The sequence below is a fragment of the Choloepus didactylus genome, chromosome 8 (genome assembly GCF_015220235.1).
Source record: "Choloepus didactylus isolate mChoDid1 chromosome 8, mChoDid1.pri, whole genome shotgun sequence".
NCBI classification, from domain to species: Eukaryota; Metazoa; Chordata; class Mammalia; order Pilosa; family Megalonychidae; genus Choloepus; species Choloepus didactylus.
In genome coordinates, this window is record NC_051314.1 from 8,180,544 (window position 1) to 8,206,012 (window position 25,469).

The 25,469-nt window shown below is 46.7% G+C and overlaps 1 long non-coding RNA gene across 3 annotated transcripts; it reads right to left on the reverse strand.

The window, feature by feature from the left end:
- Window positions 1-392: 392 nt before the first annotated feature.
- On the reverse strand, window positions 393-24,549 carry LOC119541678. Of its 3 annotated transcripts, XR_005218313.1 has the most exons (4): window positions 24,350-24,543; window positions 10,679-10,917; window positions 7,496-7,724; window positions 393-1,163 (listed from the first exon to the last, which is right to left on the reverse strand). It is a non-coding gene; the product is annotated as an uncharacterized LOC119541678 (long non-coding RNA). The 3 variants fall into 3 exon arrangements; XR_005218312.1 differs by lacking the exon at window positions 393-1,163 and having other exon boundaries at window positions 6,073-7,724; window positions 24,415-24,549; XR_005218311.1 differs by lacking the exon at window positions 393-1,163 and having other exon boundaries at window positions 6,073-7,724.
- Window positions 24,550-25,469: the final 920 nt, after the last annotated feature.

Consider the following 25,469-nt stretch of genomic DNA (forward strand, 5'->3'; position numbering starts at 1 on the left):
GGAGGCGTGCAAGGTGTGGAGGGCGGCGAGAGAGGAACGCGAGACACTCTCCTTTCAGGGTAGTAGAACAAGCCTTTATTCAGGGGTGAGCACAAGTTATATAGGCTGGCATAGAGGGCGGGGGTTGTTTGAAAAAGGGGCGGGAGTTGCTCTGGCAACGGTGCATGCGCACTGGCGGTGGCGGGAGTTGCTCTGGCAACGGGGGTGGCGGGCAAGATAAGGGGGGCAGTTTTCTCTGGCAAGCTTCCCTTAACGATTGTATTTTGGGTGAGGAAATGGGGCCTGCATCCGGCCTCACTTTCTCAGGCCCGGGGGGCTGTGGAGGGCGCTACCGCCCGTGCCCACCACCCTCCCCAGGGGCTGATCAGGTCCCCCGGCCTAGGCCCGCCAAGTCGAAGCACGTAATCAGTATCCCGCACATAACCAAAGCCCAGCTCATCCGTCCCCACCTCCAGGAAGCCTTCCTTGCACCCCAGGCAGGGTCCGGTGCCCCTCTGGGCTCCCACAGCCCTGGCAGCCCTCCCTCAGGGCCCCATCTCCCTGAGGACAAGGCAGGGCCTTGTGTCATCCCTCTCTGGGTCCCCTGATCAGGCCAAGCCCATGGCAAAAGCTGCAGAAGAGAATGAATGGGCCCAGGTCCCTAATACACCAATGTCCTGGGGGCAGCGTCAATGTGGGGCTCACGTTGGAGCAGAATCCCCCACTGGTTGTCAACTACTTGGGGGTGGGTCACCTACTGCGCCACTCCAGGAACCTCAGGGCATCCGGGTAGACTTGTCTGCAGTGGTCGGCCACTACCTGCCAACACACAGGGCAGCTGGGGTGGGAAGGATGTACCCGCCCCCCGACTGGTGGTCACAGGCCAGGGACCTGCCATCAACCAGCGGTGACCAGCCCAGTCTACACTCCCCAAGGGACCCAGACGTCAGGGCTCAGGGACCCAGGGACCCCAGGTCTCACTAGGAAGGGCCACAGGAGTGCATGCAGGACACACTGCTCAGGCTGCTTCCCCCCATTTCACTGCCCTCCTCTGAGATGCCCTTGCTGGCTGCTCTTGCAGTTTCCTCAGTTCCTTCCCCCAGCCTGGGGTGGCTGGGACACCACCTGGCACTGGCAGGTCACAGGTGCACTTTGTCCCTTCAGTGTTCCTTTCCAGGATGAGCCTGAGATGGAAAGAGGAACCCGGGAGCCATGGCTGCCCATCTGGGTCAGAGCCCCTCTAGTGGGGCCGTGGAAGTGGCTCAGTCTCCCCTCATTGTGTGACTTCAGAGCAGCTGTGCCACCTCCCTGGGGACCACTCTTTTCTTGCCTGGAAAATGGGGCTGATGCTTTCTGCCCCTCAGGCTGTGTGGAGGCTCAGAGCAAGTGACCATGACCTTGTTTTGTCCACTGTAAAGCCCTCTGCAAACAGGAGAGGTTGAAGAGATGAGGAAGCCGGGGCACAGGTGGGGCAGAGGAGTGTGGTATGACAATAACCTGTTTGTGTTAAATTACCCCTTTTCCAGAAACAGCAAGGGGTGAAACACAGGAAATATCTGTCGGTGGCTCATCTTCTTGCCAGCTTGAGCCTTGCCTCTACAATGTGGGTCAGTTGGATGACACTCGAGGGCAGCAGGGGAGAGCACGGGTCTCAGCAGTCTGGGGTGGAGTCCTGGGTTTCCCACTTGCAGGCTGTGTGGCTTTGAACAACTCACTGAACCTCTGTCCCCAGTGAACCCCTGAGATATGGGGATGACAGCAGGGGGCACAGGGCAGCCCTGGCTGGAAGTCAAGCTCGGCAGAGGTAGTATTAGTTTGCACTCTTGCTGGAGGTGCCGTTTCCAACTCAACCTCATCCAGGGAGGGAAACAACATGCAGGACATGGCTGAGCCCACACTCTGGAGGCCGGTCCTGCTCGGCCTCCCCTTGGCTGTGTGAACCTGGACACATGGACTCACTGCCCTGAGGCTCAGGGAGGTCCCAGGGACATGGAGCCTGACATGTGGGGCTCTTGATCATGATCAAGACCCCATACCCTGTGAGGGGCTAGCAGACCTACCTCAGGCTTGAGGGGAAGAGGGAGATGGCCTGATAGTGGTTTAGAGAACATTTGTCTTTGTCAGGGTAGGTGTGGGGCCTGCCTGGGACTGGCACTGCAGGATGAGGGACAGGGAGGTGTCAGGCAGGGGTCCTACAGGGTAGCCTTGTGCACTGCCACTTCCCAGCCACGAACTCTTCCATATCGTCTTGCAAAACCATACCTACTGAATGTTTTTTTGGAACTTCTTCCTTGGGCTACAAATCTTCCCCTGTGATACACAGGTAAGCATGGTTCTGCCTGGTCAGGCCTGGCCACAGGGCACAGGGTGAGGGCAAATCCTGGTTCTGGAGGTCACTCTCAAAATGTCCTGAGCCAGCCCTCTGTGAGTGTTGGATGAACACCCCAGGGAGGTGGCTGGCTCCCACTGCTGGGCAAGCCCCCCTCATAGAAATCATGCCTGGGGGCTTGCCTGCTTGATTGGGTTGGGGGTCTCCCCAGGCCCTGCACTTAGTCCCTCTTGTCCTCACTCCTTTCATCCAGGCCATGAATTCATTCAGTTTCAAGGGAGAGGAAAGACCAGGAGCTTTGCAATCAGGCAAACATAGGCTCAAATCCCAGCTGCACGACTAACCAGCCTGTGTGACTTAGGGTAAGTCACTTAACTTCTCTGAGCCCTGGATTCTTCATCTTAAGAAAATGGATAGAATACCAATAATAGGAACAGGGCTCCTTGGGGAAATGACTCTGGGGCAGGGCGAGGACAAGGTGAGATTTGTGGTGCCAGGAAGCCAGGAAGTGACCAAAGACTGCTGGGGTCATACCTAAAGGACAGAGAGGCCAACTGAAAGGTGTGGTCATGGCTGAATTTGGCATAATTTGAGCATCATAAATAGCAGTGATGGGGTCTAGAAGGAGAGACCGTGACAGGGATTCTTGTGCGGTCACTTAGTGAGGGAGTGCTGTCTGGAGAAGGCGAGTAAGAAAAAGAATGGGGCAGGGATGTTGCTAAGCAGGGATGTGGTCTCAGCAGGAGACTGACTCTGGCCTGATCCCTCAGGGAGCTCTCAAGCATGAATGGCTGCACCCAGGAGGAGCAAGCAGGCCAGGTCTGGACCCTGGCAGATGTGAGCTGGTAGCTTCCAGAGGGGATGGGGCCATAAGCTCCTGGCCCAGTGGCTCCCATTCAGCCAAGGGCGACTCTGAGAGAAGGGGTGGGTGAGGCACTGGCGGCCAACACCTTAGCCACACATGATTGCACCAGCCTGTGAGGGGTCCTAGAGGCTCTGAATCCACTGCAGTCCACCCTGTGCACCATTCAGATCCACTCGCTTGCCACATTAAGTTCTCTCAATCCAGGCAATGCGTCTCAGGACTCAGGTTGGTCACAATTTCCAAACTTATGTGAAAAGTATTTGACAGATGCCTCACAGCCTCCCTCCCACCACTGAAGGTGGGCCTGAGCCAGCCCTGGTACCCACCATCCTCCTCCTCCACTGCCCATTTGAGGTTCCCTTCTGGCACCTCTGCTGGCCCCGATGGCTAAGACACCCCAGGGTGGTGAAAGAACAGCACAGAGTGAGGGGCCCTTGGCAATCACTGCTTCCCTTCCTTGTACAGCGATGAGACTGAGGCCCAGAGAGGGCAAGCGATTGCATCAAAGCCTCACAGCAAAGAAGAGGCAGAGCCAGGAGGGGCCTCGGGAATGGAAGGAGGTGGAGAGAGGCAGAGCAGAAGGTGCTGGGGTGGGGGATGGACCCCTTGGTGCCCACCCTGCCCCACTACAGGCCCCCTTTTGCCCTCAGGCCAGTTTCTTCCTAAGTCACTGCCCATGACCCCATGTGGGTTCCTCTTCACCAGGCAGCCAGACAGGGGTCAGTGAACCCTCAGGCTCTGAGCCTGGAAAAGTAGACACGTTCCATCCCTTAAATAGATGACAGTGAGACTGAGGGGAGAGGGGCTCACATCACACTTGGCTCCTAACAGGCACCCAAGGAACGTTAGCACTCAGCCCTTGGGAAGAAATGAGCTCATGTCAGTTTATCCAGAGAGCATGGCGTGGTCCAAAGTCTAACTCATCTTTTATCATTCTGTGGAGTGAGCCTGGTGACCCCAGACCACAGGCAGAGCATCCAGAAGGTGTGCTGGTCAGGCCATGGCCTGGCCTGGTGGCCCCAGGAGCAGACAGGGAGGGACAGAGAGGGACAGGTGAGAACTGCATGCAGGAAGCAGGGCTGGTTCACCTGCAGGCACACCCCAGCCAAACCAGACCCCTGAGAGAGGTCCACTGAACCCCCAAACCCCCAAACCCCATTCAGCCAGTCTCCATGGCCCATCAATTCTCCCTCCTCATTCTCTCTTGATTTGGTCCCTTTCTCTCTCCAGTCCAGCCCTTCTCCTCTCCCAAGCCCCTTCCCACAGCCTCCTGGCTGGTGTGCCCCCATCTCTTCTCCTCATTTCCCCAGAGGACAACCTTCATCTTCTGTGTATCCCCATGTTTTTCACGGAGGTAGGAGCCCTTCATGAGCTCCCTGCTGTCTCTGGCATTCTCTCATGCTCCTAAAAAATAAATCCTTTGCTGAATTCTCCTGGGTCCAGCACTGAGCTTGGACTCACACAGACCTGGGGGCCCATTCCCACCTGGCTTCTGGCTTCCCCCGGTAACCTGCAGCAAGCCCATCTCCACCCAGCTACTGGGTGTTTGTAGGGAGCACTATGGGCTCTGAGCACAGCACACAGGAGGCACCCACCCCTGCAGCCTCCATGCTTCTGCCTCCCGGAGCGATGGCAGAGCCCGTCCCACCTCGGAGCTATTTCCAGAGGTGGAGTCCAGCCAGAGATTCTGCCCCGGCCAGCTAGAGTTATTCATCACAGTTTATTTTGGGGGCAGCTAATTGTGTCCTGGTGGATCAGATGATCCTAAACCTCCTATCTGTGCCCCCCCATATCAGCTTAACAGCTTTCCCGGCTACCTGCCTTTCCTCCCAGAAGGTGGGTCAGTGCTTCCTTCTCAGCTTTGCCCCTTCTGAGATCCAGCCTGTGGCTGCTCAAGGCCTTCCTCCTTCCTGCCATGCTGGGACCCCTCTCACTGGCTGCAGATCTTGAGCTAAGCCCCAGCTCCCTCCTCTGTAAAAGAGGGGCAATAATACTCCTTAGCTCACAGAGTTCAGCATGTTCTCCATAGCGTTCACTATTATTAGTTATTGTTATCATTATTAAAGTCCCTGGTGCTCTGTATTTCTCGCTATTATATCATTTTCTCTTTCTGGATTAGAAATATACGTGTCTTGGCCTCCTTGCTATAAGCTTCCAGAAGGCAGGGACCACAAGACATTCATCTCTCTGTCCCCAGCAAACTTCCAGGCAGACCACAGTGTCAATATTAATTAATAATAAAATAATAGTAATACTAGAGGCTAGTTTCTTGAGCATCTACTCCATGCCAGAGGCTGTTCCAGACACCCCACAAGCTCCCTGTGCTGGGTGCTGAGGAACCTGCTGCCCCAGCAGGCATGGGGTGGAATTGGTGTCTGTCCTGCCAAACACCCTTTTTCCTATAAATTCATTATCTGGGCCCCCCATCTGCTGGACAACATCCGGGCCCTGTGGTGGTGGGCAGTGAGCTCCTTCTGCAGCCAGATCAAGAAGCAGCTACTGCCTGTTCCCAAGCTGCATGCAGCTGGGCGCCAAGAGCCTGAGAGCCCCTGTGAGCCTGCAAGCCTCACACCATCCCACCCTCTGGCTGGGCTCACAGACAGCCCACAGGGTGGAGCCGAGGTCCCTGAGGGCAGGGCCCTGGCCAGTCACCCAGCAAATCCCAGTGGCCTCTGAATGTGCCAGTAGGTGGTTGGAGGCACTTATGAAGGTGTTGGAGAAGGTGCTAGAATGGGGAGCCTGCAGACCCAACCTGGGCCAGCTCCACCCTGAGCCCACAGGGTGCAGAACTCCTGAACCATGTCAGGCATGAGGTTGCACCTCAGCAGTGGGGTCGCAAATTCCCATGAGAGGTGGAAGAAAGCCCCAGAGCCATGAACATACATGCACAGATGCACCATATTTTGACCACAGCATCAGGGACACCCCCAAGGCCTATCCCCACCTCAGGCTGAGAATACCAAGTCTCGCCCTCAGTAAACATGTTCCCATGCAGGGGAATCCTCTGAAGGTACTAGAGAACACTGGGGGAAATCATCTTCTGGTTTTCCAGACAATCCTATTTACAAACCAGGTTTTATGGTGTCGAATGCCTTTTTGAAATTGTCCAAAATTGGTGAATTGAGCATTTTCCCCTCTCCCCAGTGATGGTTCCTGCACAAGCTCCTGAGAACAACACGGATATGATGGATGCCAGGAGGGGATTCCCTGGTCAGGGAGATTGGGGCCTGCAATGGGGTGCTATTATGCTTTTAAAACAAATCTGTGTAACCAACATTTTCCCCTGAAGTCCACACTGGAGGAGGCTCAGGCCTCCACACTTTGTGCTGAGATGGATACGCTGCCCAGGTACTCAGTGCCGACCAGGTGCCCAGCACACAGATCATCATTTTACACATGTGGAAACTGAGGCTCTGTGAGGTTGCATGGCTGGCCCAGCTCACAGTTGGTTGTGGAGTCGGCATTCCACCTGAGGCCGGTCTGGTTCCCAGCTTGGGGAGGAGGCTGAGAACACCGGGGAAAGGGCCCAGGAGAAGAGGGGGAAGGGGGTCTCAAGGCTCAGCTGGAGAGCACAGGCAGGGGGTCAGGATTCTGGCTGCCACCTGACCCACCCTGGGCAGCATCTGAAGCCCCCCTGCATCCCCCCACCAGGTTTGGGAAGAATGTGAAAGGCCCTTTCTGCATCCCAAGGGCAGACCTACCTGGGCCAAATCTTTGGGCTCCATCATCTTGTAACTGTAGAGGTTTCCCTCCAGGCTCATCTCAGAGAGAATCCAGCAGCCTCTGTGCTAGAACAAGCCTTTGGAGGATGCTTGGAGGGACAGAGGGCTGCATCCTGCCCATGAGATGCCCTGGCTTCCAGCCAGGAGCCGGGCACACATATGCAGGAAAGGCGTCTGTGCCCAGGAACAAAAGGCCCAGCTGCTGATGACTCTGCATCTGCTCTGGCCTCATGGCTCAGGCATCCAGACACCACAGGGCATGGCGAACAGGGGGTGGGCAGGAGGCTGACTCCATACCACCTTCTCCCCATGGCCACGAGGACCCCTGGTCATAGGCCCCAAAAGCCGCCAACCCATGTCATGAACATACTGACTTCTCCTCCTCATTGGGAAAAAATGGAGAAGCTGCCCCTTGACTCTTTTTGTCAGGAGAGTCCCTTGATCCATTCACACCTGTCTGAAGGATAAGGCACATGATGCAAGTGAATGTGGAACCTTCACATGTTTTCTGCGTGAAACCCTTGTCTCAAAACGGTGCCCTCTTGAGCTTGGCTGGTGCTTCTTAGGAGCACCTCGAAAGCAAGGGACAGGTGGACTTACCAGGGTGGTCAGTGGTGAGTGGCCATTCCATTCTGCCAGCCCCACCCTGCCAGGGGAGGTGGAGGAAGGGGGTGTCTCCTCAGATGGGTTCAAAAAAGCGGGACACTCGCCCACAGCATGCCGAGATCGAGGTGGCAGGCCTGATGTTTGAAAGGATGAGGGGGCAGGAGAATTATCCTGGGTTGGGTCCGCAGGGCACTGAGCTTCCTATGCTGCAGCCTCACAGCTCCTGAAAAAGAAGCTGAGTGAGGGCCTCAGATGTCACTATGATTCCCACAAACACTTACACACCTGCCCTGGCCCCAGGCCTTACAGGTGACCTTGGCCCTGAGTCAAAGATTCCCTCTGCTTTACCCCCTTTGACCTCCAGAATACCTGGACAGGAGCCATTCTCGCTTCCTTCCCAGCAAGCCTGGGGAGCGGCCCACTACCCTGACCTCAGGCTCATCCTCTGCCCCTGCCAACCCCCTGGCCCCACCTGACTCTCCCCTGGGGTCCTCAGCAATTCCCACCCCCACCCCCCAGCCTCCACCTACTCTGTGGCCCTCTCGGGGGCCCCACTAAACCCTGGCTCTGCCCTTCTGCCTGCAGAGGCACCCTCACCTGCTGCTCACCCATCCTCCCACCTCCTTCAAACCCCTCACTGCCTTGTCTCACATGCCCCCCAGCACTGTCCCGTATGAGCTCCTGCGGCCGTCAGCCTCCTTAGATGGCCCTGGTCCCTGGCCCCACTGCCCTTCTCCACACCCATCTCTGACCCAGAGCACCTGACACGACCGTGCCCTCCACCCACCCCTCCCATGGTGCACCCTCACCTCAATATCCCCATCTGCTTCCCAACCCCAGATCCCAAACCACCGACCCTGTGGCTTTCCCACTGTCAACACCCCTTTCAGGCCTTGGCCCCTCCTTCCCCAGCTTCCACTGCATGGTGCACCACGACATCCTTAGCCCTGCAAACACCTTCTATCCCCCTGCTCCACTGTCCTTTGGTCACGCTGTCCATAGAAACCAGAACCCTCTCCATTCTTCCCCCAGAGCAAGTTGAAAGTTGGTGGAGAAAATAACACGTTCCTGGTGGGCCCATTTGCATTCATGACCACAGATCTCACATGGAAACTCAACACCCCAGACAACCCTCCACATCCTCAGGTGAACTCCCCCTCTCCTTCCCTCACCTGTCTGCACCATTCTTGAATCCCCATATCCCCCTCCACGCTCTCTGCCATGGACCTAACCTCAGTGCTTTAATAGAGAAAATAGAGGCGACCACACATGGCCCACCCCCTTTATGCTCCTGAGAAACCCACCTGCAGCTGCACCTGTGCTGATGCTTCCCACCCCCCTAGGCCAGCGGTCCCCTTTGAGCCCCCGTTCCTCCCCCTCCCCACTCAGAGGACTTATGTCAGCAATATTCCCTTCCTCTTCTCCACCATCCATGTCACCATCCCTTCTCCATCTCTCCCATCTGTGCTTGCACACCACCATCTTTTGGAAAGCCCTCTCTTGATTCCATCGCTCCTTCCAGCTTTGGCTCCATTCTCTGCTCCACTTCACAGCACCCACAGTTCCCATTCTCTCCTCAGCCCACTCCAACCTGGTTTTCATCCCCACCTGAGATGGTGTTCCCCACATTGGTAAAGCCAGTTACCTGTGCTTGCTGTTCTGGAGGCTGCTGTGATCCCATGCGCTCCTTCCCTGCAAGCATCTCCTCAGCCTCCATGGCTGGCTCCCATCCCCTTCCAACCTCCATGTGTGGGTGCACCCCAATCTCTGCCTTCTCTGCTTCTCTGTCTGTCCTCTCTTAAGTGGTCTCTCCCGTCCCATGGTATAAATATCTGATGACTCTCAAATTACCTACCTTACCTCTCCCCTGGGCTCCAGACCTGCACGCCCACCTGTCCACCTGCCACTTCCACCTGATGTCTAACCAGAGACTCAAGCTCACCATGATCAACAGAATAGCCATGTACCTCTCAAATTTTCCCCATTGCATCAAATGGCACCAGTATCTTTAGGTTGTTTGTTTCCTTCATCCTCACTGCCAGTACATTGGGAAGTCCAATTTTCTCTACCGCCAATTATATCTCAAATCATCCACTTCTCACTTTTTCCAGCTCTGTCCATAGTCCAAACTGCTATCATCTCCTGGACGACTACAGTACCTCCTAAATGGTGCCAACTCTGCTTCCACTCTCACCTCCCCAAGGGTCTGTTCTCCACAAGCAGCCAGAATAGTTTTGTATCCCATTTTGACTAGCACTCTAGCAGAGCTGATGGCCCCTTATCAGAATAAAGATTTTAAGCACATCAAATGAAATCCATATAATTACAAAGGAAACCACTTATTTTCAATGCAATTATCAAAACGTTTTTAATTGTAATAAAATAGTAGATGTACTTCTTTGTTTATGTGTTAGATAGGATCAACAGTAGATATAATAAGACATTGTAATTTCAAAGTAATAAGCATAAGATATTTCACAGTCTACAACAACTGTAATGTGATATAAACATACCTGGGATTTCTGTTAATAACAATTCACAGGTGCTTTGCATACCACTGTGCTTTGTTGCCTACATTTGTATTTGAAGGAAATACTAAATCGCAGGTAGGGGCCATGAAAATGAAGATATCATTCTTTTCCATCCAAGTCCAGGACCCACTGAATTCTGTTCATGCTTTGGAGTCCAGATCTTTCTAATATGTGAATCAGACCATGTCACTCCCCTGCCTAAACTCCCCAGGGCTTCCCATGACAACCAGAATAAAAGCTAGACTCCTTAGGACACCCTCCAAAGCCTCTGGGGGTCTTGCCCAGCCCCTCTCCTTACATGTTCCCTCCATCTTCCCCTTCTCTCTCCAACTTTCAGTCCCCTGGACCTTTATCCTGGTCCTGGAACTTGCCAATCTTATTTGGCCCTGCATGGAGCTCATATCTGCTTCCTTCTGACAGGCTCACACTGCGAGGCTCCTCCCCCTGACCCTGCAGTTCTCAGCTGCAAGGTCATGTATGCTGAGGAGCCCTCACTCACCACCCAGGCTAGACCTGCTACAGCCCCAACCCAGTGTCCTTCCACCAAGTTCTCTCGGTTTACCTTTTGCATGCATTGTCCTCTGTGTCTTAGTTTCTTGGCTGCTATGCCAAATACTACAAAATGGATTAAACAACAGGAACTTACTGGTTCAAGGTGTTGGAGGCAGAAAGGCTTGCTTCCTCCTGGAGTTGCTAATGTTCCAGTGGGTTCTCTGGCTTTGCTGTGACATGGTTGTGTCCTCTTCTTTCTCTTCTGGGTTCCCGCTGACTTCCAGCTTCCAGTTCCTCCCCATGGCTTTCTCTCTCTGTATCTGAATTTCTCCAGTGACCCAGATGAAGGCCCAACATCATCTTCAAGGGATCCCATCTACAGTGGGTTCATACCTACAAGAATGGGAATTAAGATTAAGAACCCAGCCACTGTGCTTGCCTCAGTGGAAGAACTTACAAGACCAACTCTAATACGACTCTGACTCCACCTGGAGTTAGGTCAGACTTCACAGATTAAAAGCACAGTCCCCATAAGACTGTGCTCACTTCAGGGGTCCCTGGGGTTACCCTCACTTCTGACCAAAAGGCTGCAAATTTGGGAGCTCCCACCACCACCTTGGGTTCAATAATTCTTCAGAACAACTTACAGAAGTCAGAAAAGTGCTATACTTACTATTATATTTTTATTATAGTGAAAAAAGAAGATACAAATCAGAAGCCAAAAGAAGAGGTGCATAGGGTAAGGTCTGAGAGGGTTTTAAACATGAAGCTTCTGTATCCTCTCCCCATGGATCAATAACATACATTGTGCATATCAATGTATATTATCAAAGTATATCATCAGTCATGGAAGCTCAATGGAGAATCCAACACCTAGAGTTATATGGGGTTTCCTTACTCAGCACAATTGACAGAATCCATGCCCAGGTGGTTGAACTCAATCTCCAGCCCCACCCCTCCCCAGAGGTTCAGCTGACAGATTGAGGCTCAAAATCCCAGTCCCTAAACATGTGGTTGGTTTTCCTGGTGTGACCAGCTCCCACCCCAAGACCCCCAGAGTGGCCAGCCCCACACTGAGTCATCTCTTTAGCATAGATTATCAGGTGTGGCCTGGAGCCCACCAGGAATAACCCTAACACTAACCCTGACACTGATGGAGACTGGTCAGCAAGTATGGTCCCCCAAAGGAAATGACAATTGGGTAGCAGCCTTAGGCCCAGGAAGTTCCAGAATTCAGAAATGGGGGAATCAGGGTGCCAGTGGCAGGCAGAGCCTGAAGGCCAGGATAAGGATTGAGAACTTTACCCTGAGGGAAAAGAGGAGTGGGGAATTACAAAATCAGATCCCCCATCTTAATCAGTTACTCCTGGACTGGATGGGAGGCAGTCAAGCTCAAGACAAGGAAACTCACTAGGAGGTTACTGCAGTCAGCCCCGCAAAACAGGGCACCAGCCTGGGGCACTGAACTGCAAAGTGGGGAACTGCAAAGTGGGGAACACGTACCGCTGAGGTGCATAGGGACAGGTAGTGTTAAGGAAATCATTTTCCAGATTCTTTCCTAAAATTATCATCCCAAGAACTCACTTGTGGTGGGAGTTAAAGTGTGACACCTGCGCTTCTCTCCCTCTTCCCTTTCCACAGTTTCTGCATCCAGAAGAAAGGCCATCATCTCCCACATCCCCATCCTTCCAGGGCGGCCCATGGGAGAGGGTCATTCAGGCATAAAACAGAGGGGTAGTTGGAAATACCAGGTCTTATGGGACTCTCCCGACTAGGTAACAAATCCTTTTGCAAGTCCAGGGACTTTTGATTCTTTGCTTTCCACAAAGGTGGGGGAGAACCTAAATGAGTTTTCAGTTGATAAGTCATTGCAAATCAATTCTCTTGACAGATTGCAATGTGATTTTTGGCCTATAACTAAGTTTGGAGAAGTGAGTGACCCTGCTGTTACAGACTCCCATTCCAATCCTTTACTTATGAGAGTGGCTTCTAAGCACTTGCATTATAAGAATCAAAGTTTGAGTAGAATTTATACTAAACCCTGTCTCAGCCTAGCCAATGAGTATCGCTCTTGCAAGGATACAGAACAAACAAGAAATGTAAACAAGCCCCAGTCATCTAACTAAAGAATGCATTTCTAATAAACACAATCTTTCTAATAGAATTAGATTGTTTTGACCAATTGTGTGCTGAGATTACACAATTGTGTATTGTCATTACTCAGTCCAGATGGAAAAAAAAGCTTCATATAAAGATATTTAGAGATTTATTTTAAGAAATTGGCTCAATCAGTTGTGGGGGCTGGCAAGTCCAAAATTCCCTAGGCAGACCAGCAGATGGAAATTCTGGTAAGAACTGATGCTGTTGTCTTGATTCTGAAATCTGTAGGGGAGGTCAGCAGGCTGGAAACTCAAAGGGGAGTTGTTGCTGCAGTCAAGTAATTGGATGAGACCCAGCCACCTTATGGAGAGTCGTCTCCGTTACTTAGAGTCAACTGACTGTAGAAGCTAATCCCATCTACAAAATACCTTCACAGCAGCATCTAGACTAGGGTTGTCCAAACTGCTGGATACCAGAGTCCCTTAGACAAGTTGACACATAAAATTAACCATCATAGAGCCATATAGTCACAGAAAAATTTCTAATTTTTCTATTTATTTTTATTACAGAGAAGTAATCCATAAAAAGTTTTCAAGCATAAAAATATGTTATATTGGTATAAAATTCTGTAATACAAGTGGGTGGCAACATGGTAAAGGACAAAAAATATGATGCAAAATTCTTTTTGCTGCTACAGATGAGGCTATTTGAGTCCTTTTAAATGCATGACAGTGACTTTGAGATCTTTGGGAATTAGATTCATCTCACATATTTAAAATTTCCCCATACACATATAGTATATATATAGACAGAGAGACTTAAAAATGTGGGCAAGGGATTATTTTAAGTGACAACTGACAGGTTCTGTGTAGATATATAGAGAGGTATATATTGATAGAGACAGGAACAGAGACAGAGATAGAGATAGAGATGGAGACAGAGATAGAGATGGATATGGAGATAGTGATGGAGATGGAGATAGAGGTGGAGGTGGAGAGAGAGGTGGAAGTAGAGATAGAGATGGAGACAGAGATGGAGACAGAGATAGAGATGGAGATAGAGGTAGAGGTGGAAATAGGGTGGAAGCAGAGATGGAGATGGAGATACAGATAGAGATGGAGATACAGATGGAGATAAAGATGAAGATGAAGATGAAAATGGAGACAAAGATAGAGAAATAGAGATGGAGATAGAGATGGAGGTGAAAGTGGTTGTGGAGGTGGAGATGGAGATGGAGATAGAGATGGAGATAGAGATAGAGGCAGAAATAAAGAAGGAGATAGAGATGGAGATAGAGATGGAGTTAGAGATGGAGATACACAGAGAGAGAGAGATTTCTTGTAGAAACTGACTCACATGACTGTGGGAATAGCCAAGTTGTCTTTTTGAAGGACAGGCTGCAAGCTGGAAACCACAAAGAAGGTGCAGTTTAATTCCCCAGGAGGAGCTGACTGGATAAATTGGAACTCCTCCAAATCTAATACTTTAGTGCCTGAAAAGACTTTGTCAGAAAGTTGAAAAGGCAACTGACTCAATGGGAGAAAATATTTGGAAATCACATATCTGATAAGGGTTTGATATCCAGAATATATAAAGAAATCCTACAACTCAACAATAAAAAGACAAATGATCCAATTAAAAAATGGGTAAAACACATGAATAGGCATTTTTCCAAAGAGGAAATACAGATGGCTAAATAGAACATGAAAAGATGCTCAGCTTCACACCTGTTAGGGAAATACAAATCAAAACCACCATAAGATATCATTTCTCACCTACTAGAATGGCTGCTATTGAACAAACAGGAAACTACAAGTGTTACAGAGAATGTGGAGAAATTGGAACACTAATTCACTGCTGGTGGGAAAGTAAAATGGTACAGCCACTGTGGAGGGCAATTTTATGGTTCCTCAGGAAAATAAGTATAGAATTAGCTTTTGATCTGGCAATCCTGCTACTTGGAACATACCCAGAAGATCTGAAAGCAGGTACACAAACAGACATTTGCACACCAATATTCATAGCGGCATTAGTCACATTTGCCAAAAGTTGGAAACAATCCAAGTACTCATTAACAGACGAATGGATAAACAAAACATGGTATATACATACAATGGAATATTATTCAGCAGAAAGAAGGAATGATGTTCTGAAGCATGTGACAACATGGATGAACCTTGAGGACATTATGTTGAGTGAAATAAGTCAGACACAATAGTACAAATATTGTATGATCTCACTGATATGAACTAATTATAATATGAAAACTGCTAGACGTAAAATATTGAATATAGATTACCAGGATATAGAATGGGGCTAAAGAACTGGGAACAGTTGCTTAATATGTGCAGAATGTTTAACTAGGTTGAACTTAAACATTTGGAAACGGGCAGAGGTGATAGTAGCACATTATTATGAGAATAATTAACAGTCCTGAATGGTGTATGAACATGGTGGAAGGGGGAAGTCACCAGAAGGAGGTTAAAACCTGGAAATGTATAAACACTGAATCTTGTGGTGGACAATGTCTGTGATTAGCTGTACAAATATAAAATGTTATTTCATGAACTAGAACAAATGTATGACACTATTACAAGGAGTTAGTAATAGAGGAGAATATGGGGGAAAATGTAAATAATTGCAAACTATGGACAATTGTTAACAGTAACATTTTAATATTCTTTTATCAGCAGTAACAAATGTACCACACCAATATTATAGGTCAATAATGGGGGGGTATAAGTTATGGGAGGATTTGGGTTTTCTTTTTTCTTTTTATATTCTGGGGTAATGAAAATGTTCTAAAATTGATCCTGGGGATATATGCACAACTATGTGATGGTAATGTGAACTAGTGATTGTATACTTCAGATGGTTTGTATGGTGTGTGAATATATCTCAATAAAATTGCATTTTAAAAAAATTAGGGAAGCTGGCAGTGGCAGTGATCAATCTTTGACTGCTTGGGTCCAGTTGCTACAGAGGTTATGGTTTGGCTCCTCGAACAGGTTGCTGGAGATTGTGGGTCAGAGTATTTATTTTTATATATCATCTGATTGTTGTCCTATTTGTACATTCAGTTCCCACCTTTTGTCATGTTCTCACTTGCAAGAGGTTGACCAATTCAGAGAAATCTGGAGATACATATCTTTACTGCTTGGAAATTCCTCAGGTGTCTTCATAGTCTATGTTATTGCAAGTCTTCTTGATCTTTTGTTGTTGGTGTCAAATGACTAGTGAGCCAAATGACTTTACCTTAAGGCTGTTCTGAAATCCTATTTGATTGTTCAAAACACAACAGTTATTATTAGTAATGACACAAGTGCCACCATGACCAGCCAAAAGAAATCCTTAGCAACTTTATTGCCCAACACTACTTGTGTTAGTTAGTTGAGACTGACTTCTATTCCACCTGGGGCAGAGGTGGTATCATTAATAGCTTCTGCTGGAGTTACTGATAGGGTTCTCACAGTCTTTCCTATTTGTATGATTCCCACTGATGGGAACATGGCTCTAAGTATTCACATAGTCAGTCAGGGATTCGCCAGTGTAGTGGGCCAGAGTAATCAAGAGTGGTCTCAGTTTGGAGTTTGAGTCTGAGTCAGAATACCCAGCCTTGGTTATAATTAGCCCTTTTCCTGAGAGAGAAGGACACTAATAAAATCTTATGTTGCTTTGCTTAAGGTCACTTCTCCATGTAGATGTAAGTGCAAACAGCACTGGCTGCAATTCCTATGGTCTCATTTGATGAAATCAGAATTGCCCAAAGGATTTGTTCCTGGGGGCAGGGGGGATCTGGCAATGGAAGACATTTTGAGCAACCAGTAAAACTGAGGACAGTGATACAGTTTGAATAACCTAGAATGGCATAATAATGAATAGGTTCTGTTCCAGCAATTATAATAAGGAATGAAGAAAAGAGAAAAAGGACCATTATGAATGGCAAAAACAGAGATCTATTGAGGTGGCTTCGAGTTATGTCCTCCAGAAAAACATAATCTTAATCCAGTCCTGTTACAATGTGAACCCATTGTAAATAAGATCATTCAATGAGGTTGTGAAGGTGTGGCCCAGCAAAATCAGAATGGGGACTTAATCCAATTACTGGAGACCTCAGAAAGATGGTTCACAGAGAGAGAATCCATGGTGAGAAGCTGGAAATCAATGGGATCTGGAATAAAAAGCAGAAGTTGCCTCCATGTGCATTGCCATGTGATGGAAAAGTCAAAAACCAAGGATTAGTGGCAGCCAGCTCCAGAATACCACAGTCTTTGGGGAGAAAACATTGTCTTGCTGACACCCTGATTTGATACATCTTCTAGCCTCAAAACCATGAGCCAATTAATTCTCCTTGTTGAAATCTGCACACTGTATGATATTTGTATTAATAGCTAGGAAACTAAAATATAGAGAATAAGAAGAATGATGATAAGCAAGCAGATAAAAGGCAATACAAAAATTAGATAGGGGTCTTGGTCCTGAAGTCTTGGGTGGAAGCTGTCCACTATCTGGGATCATCTGTGTGTTCTGAAAGTTTGGGTTTGGCTGTCTTCTTTCAATGATTGGATGTGACTACAAGATCTCTGAGAATCCTCAGTATGAGATCCTCTCTTTGAGTAGCTTTGTAAATACATGGAATTCTGAACTGCTTTTTTAGTTGTGAAACACAAAATCACAGATTCACTCCCTGGAGTTTCACTGCTGTATTTACAGTTAACTGCACCTGACAAGGTCCTTTCAAATAAGGTCCAAGAGCAGTTTTTTCTGATATCTGTTCTAATTCATGACATCTCCCAGTTGAGGATCATGGAAAGGCTGTTTAGAAGATGCAGTGGGAAGGCAGCCTTAACTGATTGGTGATAGGACTGAGAATAGTACAAGACATTTGCCTTAATTTGCAGGAGTTTTTCAGTCAAGGGCTCAAGGGTTACAGTTAAGGGAGAGGAGATAGGAAAAATGTGTGGGTTAATCGAAAGACCCACCACCCTGTGTGGTACATTTACTCCCCAGAAGAGGCTAGTAAAGGTAGCAGTGTTGAGTGTAAAGAGAGACGCACCCATATCTAGCAGGAATGGATGAGGTTGACTATCTATATCTATACTTAATTCATCTTGAGTGTAAGGCTGAGGCAGGATAGTGGTTGCTCTTTCCTTCCTCAAAGTATTGTCATTGATCCCAATTGGGGGATTTTTCTTTTGTAAAATGGAACAATCTTTTTTTTCCCAGTGTGCCTCCCATTTACGATATCTACAGGTATCTTTGTCAGTAGGTGGGTGATTGGGAAATGGACTTCCTAGCTGTTTCATCTGCATGGCCACAAGTTTACTTTGTGTCCTGTCTTGCTTTTGTTCTAAAGCCCTTTCAAAATGTTCTGCCAGGTGTTGTAGTTCAGGTGAAGGAAATCCTGTTCCAATTTGGAATTTCAGGTTTTACTCAATTGCCAAAGTTAGACAAAAGGCTACTGTTACTTCAGCCTTTTCCTTAATTTCCCAAGTGTTGTCAGAAGGTATTTTTCAGTGTATCCTGAAAATCTTCTATACTTTCACCTTTTCTCTGTTTGCATGACTAAATTATGGTCATAATCTTGCTATCAGAAATGTTTGGGGTATACTTTCAGGAGATTTTACACTACTTTTCAGGCTTTTTTTCACTGTCTGGGGTACTATGAAAGAGAGACCTTTTAGCTTCCTTTCCAGGTGAGTCCAGTCACCTTTTGCCATCCAGAATTAGTAATTGTGCTCTAATCAGTATGTCTGTGAGTTGATATATATCAGTAACTCAAGGTCATAAGAGGACAAAGAAATCTAGAATCATTTATGAATATATGCTGCTCTTGGGTGGGCTTAGGGGAATCTTTCAGTATAGCTCCTACTTCAGCTCAACTCCAAAGTTTCATTCCATTGTGGCCCACATACTTGGCATGTGGGAGGGATGGCCCTTTAGAGACAACTAGCATTTGGGGGTTTGAGGAATGTTATTGGGAAATGATAGGAGAGCAGGATGAGGTGAAAGGAGGGGGAAGCTGATGGAGGTCCAGAAGGAAGAGATCAGAAGAAGAAGTGGGAAAGCTGGTAGAGGGAGGCAGCTAGAGGACAAGGAAGGGGAGGATGTTTTAGGGGAATTAGATTCTTTTTGCTTAAGTTTGTAAAATTTGATTAACCTTGGCCAAAGAGTCCTTCAGGAAGTGATATTTGATTAATAGTTTGGTTTGAACACCTCTGCAAACCAATCCAAAAAATGCTGCCCAGTGAGCATGAAGAATCTTATTCTCTAATTGTTCTAAGGATCCTCTCAAATGAATGATTTTGTTCAAGTCAAATGTATCCAAGACTGGTCACTGAAAGCCCAAATCATCCTTGGTGAAGTTATGTCATGTAGAAAGAGAGGCACAAGAATTATGGTTGTGATGAGACAAACATTATAATGCCTCACTAATATGGAGCTAACTATAATGTGCATAATTTGAGAATTGAATCTGAGAGCATAGGTTATCAAGGGAAGACTTATGGTAAAGGTTCATAGGTTGTAAGCTCTTACAGTAGTTACATCTATTCCTGAGTTGTAATGGTTACTTCTAATTTCTGAGATGCTGAGCTCTTAAGGTATAAGCTGGTCAGTCCCTGGAACTTCGGGTATCTGTATGACACCTGAGAGACAGAGCCAGGGTTCAGCAGCTATGAATGTCAGCATTACCCCATACAGCAAATGTTAAAGAGGCTGAAAAAGAGATCAGACTTCAGTTAGAGATATGAATGAAATGGACTTGGTTAGGACTAAGGTAAATCAGACTAAATGATAAAGGATGATATTGACTGTATTTTAAAACTTCAACTTCTGATCGGTTTATTCAACCACCATAACTACATGTAACCTTGAACAGGAATGAGATCTGGTTAGTTTGTGCAGGTTAGTGTGAAGCCCCAATACACCCCATAGTAATTTTGGGAGAGAATAAAAAAGTATTTGCAAAGCCCCCTTGAGGGACTGGGGAAAAGATGTGGAAATATTAAACTTACCCACCTGGGGAATTCCTAATATTCTCACAAGCATTGGGGACTACAAATTTAGTTGGCGAAGCCTTTGATCTTGGGATTTGCTCTTATGAAGCATGTTGGTGCAAAGGAGAGGCTAAGCCTACTTGTAACTGTGCCTAAGAGTCACCCCCAGAGGGACTCTTTTGTTGCTTAGATGTGGTCTCTCTCTCTAAGCCAACTAGGCAGATGGATTTGCTTCCTTTGTCCCTACATGGAACATGACTTCCAGGGGCATAAATCTCCCTGGCAATGTGGGACATGACTTGCAGGGATGAGCTTGGCCCTGGCATCATGGGATTGACAATGCCTTCTTGGACCAACAGGGGGAAGAGAAATGAAACAAAATATTTCAGAGGCTGAGAGATTTCAAATAGAGTCAAGAAGTCATTCTGGAGGTTATTCTTATACATTATATAGATATCCCTTTTTAGTCTTTAGAGTATTAGAATAGCTAGAAAGAAATACCTGAAACTATTGAATTGTAATTCAGTAGCCTTGATTCTTGAAGATTGTATAAGTATATAGCTTTTAAGGTGTGTGCTGGTTTGGATGTATTATGTCCCCCAAAATGCCATTATCTTTGATGCAGTCTTGTGTGGGCAGATGTATTAGTGTTGATTAGATTGTAATTCTTTGATTGAGTGTTTCCATGGAGATGCAACCCACCCAATTGTAAGTGATAACTCTGATTAGATAATTTCCATGGAGGTGTGCCCCACCCATTCAGTATGGGCCTCGATTAGTTTACTGGAGCACTTTATATGCTCAGACAGAAGGACTAAACTTGCTACAGCCAAGAAAGACACTTTGAAGAATGCACAGGAGCTGAGAAAGGAGCTGCAGTATACAGAGACATTTTGGAGATGGTCTTTGAAAGCAGACTTTTGCTCCAGAGAAGCTAAGAGAGGACAAATGCCCCAAGAGCAACTGAAAGTGACATTTTGGAGAGAAGCTGTAGCCTAGAGGGGAACATCTTGGGAGAGAGACATTTTGAAACCAGAATTTTGGAGCAGATGCCAGCCAAATGCCTTCCCAGCTAACAGAGGTTTTCTGGACACCAATGGCCATTCTTCAATGAAGGTACCCGACTGTTGATGCATTAACTTGGACAATTTATGGCCTTAAGACTGTAACTGTGTAACCAAATAACACCCCTTTTATAGAAGCCAACCCATTTCTGATATTTTGCAAAAAGGCAGCATTAGCAAACCAGAACATGGTGTGACCATGTGATTGTGAAAACCTTGTGGCCCACACTCCCTTTATCCAGTGAATGGATAGATGAGTAGAAAAATGGGGACAAAAAGAAAATGAATAGGAGGGGATGGGGACTATAGGATGTTGTGTTTTCTTTTTTACTTTTATTCTTATTTTTATTTTGGGGGGAGTAATAAATGTGTTCAAGGGCTGATTGTGATGAATGCACAACTATATGATGATACTGTGAATAATTGATTCTACATTGTCAATGATTGTATGGTATGTGAATATATATCAATAAAACTGCTTTAAAATAAAAAATAGGGTTGTAAAGAGAGTGCAGTGCACATAAGAAGCAGGAGCATTTCCTCTGGGACAGGATTTAGACTAGGTAGACACATGACAGCTGGCATCGTTTTGTAGAATAGTAAGGCTTGTGCACCTCCTGTCTTGGGATCCCACCCTGACATTTGGCTCCTCCAAAATAAACCTGAAAGTCTGTGCCCTCCAGCAGGCAGAAATCCAGAGACAGCACTCCTTCTGGATCAAAGCCAAGCACTCAGAGCAACAATTTGAGAGCAGGGAAGAACCTCATCTGGTGATTTTTTTTGTTTTGTTTTGTTTTATTTTGTTTTGTTTTGATTTTTATAAAGGGTGTTTATTTGGTTACAAAGTTACAATCTTAAGGCCATAAAATGTCCAAGGTAAGTCATCAACAATCATGTACCTCCAATGGCATCCAGGAAACCTCTGTTAGCTGGGAAGGCATGTGGCTGGCATCTGATCCAAAGTTCTGGTTTCAAAATGGCTTTCTCCTAGGACATTCCTCTCTAGGCTGCAGTTCCTCAGAAATGTCACTCTTAGTTGCTCTTGGGGGTTTGTCCTCTCTTAGCTTCTCTGAGAGCAGAAAAGTCTGCTTTCAAAGGCTGTCTCCAAAATGTCTCTGTAGGCTGAAGCTCCTCTCTCTGTTCCATTGTGTTCTTCAAATTGTTCCTTTTGGCTGTGGCTCCTCTTCAAAATGTCACTCTCAGCTGCGCTTCATTGAGTTTCTTCTGTTTATATGGCTCCAGTGATTTAATTTTAGGCCCACTCTGAATGGGGGGGGGGGGGTCACACCTCCATGGAAATTACCCAATCAGAGTCATCACCCACAGTTTAGGTGGGGCACATCTCCACAGAAACACTCAAAGAATTACAATCTAATCCACACTGATACGTCTGCCCACACAAGATTACATCAAAGATAATGGCATTTTGGGGAACACAGTACATTCAAATGGGCACACCACACTGAATGCATTCATAAGGTCTCTCTCCTGTATGTGTTCTTTGATGTACAATGAGCTGCTGCATTGTGATGAAGACTTTCCCACAATCACTACATCTGTGGGGTTTCTCTCCTGTGTGAATTTTCTGCTGTTTAATGAGTCCTGGCTTCTGTGTACAGGATTTTCCACATTCACTGCATACAAAGGGGAGTCTTTCCTGTATGAAATCTATGATTTGATGAGGCCGGTCTCCCAGATGAAACCTTGTCCACAATCACTGCATATATAGGGTTTCTCTCCAGTGTGAGTTTGCCAATGTACAATGAAAGAGACCTTCTGGATGAAGCCTTTTCTACAATCATTGCATATACAGAGTTTCTTCCCTATATGAGTTTTCTGATGTAAAATGAGATATGATTTAATGAGTAAGCCTTTGCCACCTTCATTACATTGGTGGTATTTTTCTCCTCTTTCATTTCTCTCATATATAATGAGCTCTCCCTTCCTATAAAAGGCTTTGCCACCTTCAGCACATTCACAAGGTTTTTCTCCCATATGAGTTCTGTGGTGTCTGGTGAGCTGCGACTTTGTGGTATATGCTTTCCCACATAAGCTGCATCCATGAGGTTTCTCTCTTGGGTGAATTCTCTGATGATTGGTGAGCTCAGACTTCCTGATAAAGGTTTCCCCACATTGCTGCATACATGAGGTTTCTCAATTTTGTGAGTTCTCTGATGCTTAATGTGTTGAGATTTAGTGCTGATGGGTTTTCCACTTTCAGGGAATTTAATTTCTGTATGAAGTTGCTCATGCTTTGCATGGAGAAAGGATTTTTATTCTCCATTACATTCAGCAGAGGTCTTTATTTCACAGCTTCTGATCTGGTTAACTAAACTTAAATTTGATATCAGTTTTCCATGGTTTGGCCTTAAAGAAGAATGACTTAGGTCTGAACAAATAATATTTTTAATGGCATTACTTTCATGGCATTCCTCCAATCTCCTCAGATAGCTCTGCATTTGCAAGTGCCTCTGCAGATGACTGTCAACTTTCATAATTTCTGGAGGCTGCTTATGTATCCTCAGACATCCTCCCAGCTGAGACACCTTCTCAAAATGTCTAGAATATGGTTCCTTGGCCATCCGCTGTCCTGGTTCACTCATTCACTCACCTGGACAGGTTTGACTGTAGATTTCTTTTTCTATTATCAATTCTTCTCTCTCTAACTTGAAGAGTATATCTGGTTTGCTAAGTTGATACCATGTCATGAGAAATGACAGAAGACTATGACATATCAAATTAAGCTGGGGTATGTCAAGATGGGAGAATGTTACATTTTAAGGACTAGACTATTTTTACATCCACAAAGTACAGTCAATACTCCCAGAAGAGGGGACAGTATAGACTGTAGTCTGGAGCCAGAGGAAGATTTGAAAATCTGCCACTGCAGTGAATCTGAAGCACTGAGCTGCCAATAAAGGAAAAACCTCTAACTGGGCTCCCTCTAGGTACACAGGGGAGCTGTCCTCACCCAGTGACACCAGGTTTCTATAGTTCTCCAACATCAGCCCAGCAGCTGCCATTCCTTCCAGGTGAACTCCACAGCCACAGCCTCCAATGTCAGCAATTCCTGGGCCTTGGTCATTTTCTTCTATTCTTGGGAAATGGCCAGTAACTGGGATACTTTGTTTTTAGTCTTTTCTAGATTTGCTCTAAATTTCTGTTCAGAACTCTGTCTCCAGTAAAGAGTGTCCAAGAAATGATATCCAAGTCCTGGATCCTCCCACTTCTTTCACTTGATCTCTTTTGCTCTTGGGGAGCTAGGACCTTGTGGGCTGAGCTCTCCTGACCCCGGTGGGATCTCCTGGCTGTGGCACTACTGTAAAGTCTTCACTTTCTGCTTCCTCATCTGGTTTTATTGGTGAGCAACAGCAAAGTTTGCCCAAGGGGACTTCAGTCTTTTGAGAACTGCAGGCTCAGAGGGCCTGGGTCTGTGTGCTCCCCTATGATCTTCTGATTCTCCTTCTTACTACACTCAGCACTATTAGGCAGCAGAACACAAAACACTAACACAAAACACTGCAAAGAGGGATGAAAGGAATGACCTTATTTCCCCAAGGCTGCTGAAAAATTGGAGAATAACTAAACCTGGGTACCAAGTGGAGAATAAATAAATGAGGAATTCAATGCAGAGAGAGCAGTTCAGGCCTGGTGCTGACTCACCACATTGGCCCACATTTGACAAGCCATGAGCAGCAGGGCACAGGGGGCCTCCAAGGATACCACACCTGGTCCAAGGCTGCAGTCTATGCTGGCAGGAAATATGATGGGATCTCATGGAACCTCTAGATAACTGTGGAAATAAACAGAGAACACTATTTCAGTCAGGAATATCCAGAGAAACAGAGCCAACAGAATATATGTATATAGATGTATGTACACATCTATAAAAATATGTGTATATCTGCATATGCTTATACATGTGTATATTTAATATACATATATAAATATATAAAGAGATTTATTATAAGGAACTGACTCATACAATTGTGGGATGGAAATTCCAAAAAACATAGGGCTGACCAGGAGCTGGAAATTCCAATAACAGTCATGTAGAAGTCTTCTGTCTAAATTCCTCAGGCTGAAAATGCAGGAAGGAGTGGAGGGGGTTGGTCCACAGGCAAAATTCATTGTGATCCCTGGAACCCAAAATTCTAGCTCTTAAGACCACCAATTGATTGGGTAAGGCCCACCCACATTATTGAGAATAATTATTTTGTTGATTTTAGATGCTAATCACATCTACAAAATACCCCCACAGCAACAACTAGGCCAGTATTTGACCAAACAACTGGATGGCATAACTTCACCAAGTTGATACATGAATGTGACCATCATACCATGCAAATGTAAACAAGCAAAGGCTATTTATTCAGAGCAAAGATCTCATCTCTTCAAACTCAAAGGCAGGCAGAAGAGTGTAAAACCTTTATAATGGAAGAAAAGGAAGTCTTTAGGTCTTCTCTGATGAGTGATTATCAGCATGGAAAAGCTGGAGGAGGCCTAAATAGAAGTGGGGCATCCTATGTGATAGATTAGGGGAGTATATTTGGCTCTCAGTGGTTGGTCCAAAGTTGTAAGCCATGGCAAAAATTAGGGAAGCAGGTAATTATTCAGACCTGACCATTTGGGGCAAATTGCTACAGAGGTTGTAGTTTGGCTTCTTGGACAGTTTGCTGCTGATTGTTGGTCAGAGTCTTTATTTTATGAATGGTGTGGCTGTTGTGTTCTTTGTATGCTCAGTCTCTCACTAGGATGGAGTCGGGAAGTGGAGAGAATACAC